This window comes from Octopus bimaculoides, chromosome 20 (assembly GCF_001194135.2).
Source record: "Octopus bimaculoides isolate UCB-OBI-ISO-001 chromosome 20, ASM119413v2, whole genome shotgun sequence".
NCBI classification, from domain to species: Eukaryota; Metazoa; Mollusca; class Cephalopoda; order Octopoda; family Octopodidae; genus Octopus; species Octopus bimaculoides.
The window spans coordinates 17384198-17386840 of NC_069000.1; the positions used below are offsets into that span (position 1 = coordinate 17384198).

General features: G+C 31.4%; 1 protein-coding gene across 4 annotated transcripts in view; it reads right to left on the bottom strand.

Annotated features, from left to right (window-relative positions):
* The window catches only part of LOC106879804 (POU domain protein 2), a 112894-nt gene that overhangs the window by 89410 nt on the left and 20841 nt on the right, over window positions 1-2643 (bottom strand). The gene's annotated exons all lie outside the window — the stretch shown is intronic.

Sequence of the window (2643 nt, forward strand, 5' to 3'; positions counted from 1 at the left end):
ATATATATATATATATATATATATATATATATATATATATATATATACACACACACACACACACGTTTACAGATATATTCATATGTACTTTATACATAATGCGTTATTAAGTCAATTTTCTATATTTGCAGACACCATTATGTGTTGGATCAATTATCTTAACAGCTGGATACCCATCCTACCACTTATCATTCAAGCATGATGTAGGAGTGTGACCATTCTTTTGTTGTGTCAAACTGGAGCTAGTTTACCTGACTGACCTGGAGAAGAGGATCTCATACTGTACCAGTATAAACATACTTTATATAAACTATAATTTATGTAAGATAAAATTTAAATAACCTATACACATTCTCAAGTTTGTAGTCATAAATCCTGAAGTTCCTCTCAGGCCAACTAATCTTATTAAAACCAAATAAAATCTTATCCCCCAAAACGGCAATATTCGGGTCAGTGTACGCACTACCTTTTGGGGTAAAGGTTGCACATCCTATGAACATTATTAAATCATTTATAACATGCTCCATAATTCTTGTGACTACTTATTTGTTGGCCACGACCAAAATAGGCATGTCACCCACCACTGGTTTGTCCTAAATATTAGCTTGCCTGGACAAGTATACATGTGCAAGTAACGACACTAGTTCAAGATTCGCTTCATTATCTTGTTCAGTCTTCTAATATTAATTTTGCTATTTCGTTTCATTTGTTAGCTTTTTTTCCCTCCCTCGTAGTAACTATTATGCGGCGAAGTATTTCCGATGATTCCCACAGCGAAGTCTTTTATTAAATAAACAGGTTTGTTATATAGATAAATAAACCCTGGCAGCTGCCGCTTAAGTGTCTTGCTGGGCTGGTTGAACTTAAAAACAAGAAGTTGGTAGCAATTTACAGACTACAAACTAACCAATGACCAAGAAATAGTTTGAATATAACACAACTAAACATTTTTTTCTCTTTGTCCGTCTCCCTCTATTTCTCGCTCGCTTTCTCTTTAATGTTTGTCAAAGAATTTTTTTTTTAAATGTTTTTCCTCTAAATATAAATAAATGAAAATCTATGACCAATCAGTTGTGGAGCAATAGAAGCATGTGCAGTGCAGTGGATTGTTTACACTATGAAAACCGTCTTTAAATTAAACAATGCACGTTCGTAAGTAGTCAGTGCGTTAGTGAAGATCCACAATGCGACATGCAGTGAAACCATAGGATGCAGTACCAAATACATGTGCTCGGATAAGAAGATAAATTATTTGTGGGCGGAGAGGAGGGGGGTCTATAATACAAACAATGGACATGAGCATCTATGGACGATTGTGTTACATCTATATCATTGTGAACAACATCTAGGCATAATAAACATAAGTCGTTATTTGAGAAATTAAGTTTATACAAAATTAGGTCCGAGTTGTAGTTTCAAAACCAATACGATATAACGTATAAGGGGAAATGGACTGATTCAATTTCTTCGTTTATATTTAAAAAGGTTTTTTTTCAGTATGTGTGTACATTATATATATATATATATATATATATATATATATATATATATATATATACAGCTGGTGAGTGCGGTTGGAACATAAGTACCAACTTTCAGTCTCAAGCCGATTATTCTAATGAAACACATCGTTTATATTAAAATTAACCGTCAATTTATATATATATATATATATATATATATATATCAATTGCAAATTGAACCATCAATTTATAATAACTATATCTATTAACCGTCAATTTATAATATATATATATATAAACATACATGTAATGTTTACGAATGAATATGTATGTAAAATACATATTCATTACATACACATATACATATTCATATGGGGACACACACGCACACACACACATATATATATATATATATTCCAAACATTCACATGTAAATATTACAAATGTAATATTGATCACATGTAAATATTACAAAACTAATACTGTTATGTAAACATAATAATATTCATATGTAAACAATGCACAGAAGCTGGAATTGCTGTTGCGAACATTATATACATTTTATATTATATACGCAAACACATGAAATATAAGAATGTCATCAAGTAGTAGGTGGGGGAGAGTTTGACCGTTTTTTTTTCACTAGTTAAACACAATAAGGTAAGAAGAAGAAGAAAAAAAAACAAAAAGAGCAAAAGAAAAAGAAGAAAACAGGAATAAACTAATGATAGGAAGGTAGGTACTGCGGTCAGTTAAACAATGTAGAGGTAGTATTACAGCCAGGAATTAGGACGACAAAGTGAGGCAGAGTGGACGTTAATTAGGCAAAGTGCTTGCCTAACATCCCCTCCCCCCTCACTCTTACCGACTACAGACCTTCAATGTGAAGTACTGAAAACTTAATAGAAAATATTAGACAAGTTTCGGGGGAAAAGATGATATTTTGTTTGTTTCCTTCTGCTCGTTTTTTTTTTTTCTTTTGCTTGTATGTTGTTTTCTTCTTGCAACAAACTTGGTCGGTTTTGGTAAATAAAAGACAAAAATCTTCAGGTAAGTAACAGGACAGGGAGACAACAGAAAGAAAAGTCGCAGGCAAAATGTTTACTTTTGAAAATTTTAACATTATATATATATATACACCTGTACTAGTCTATATATATATATATATATATATATATAT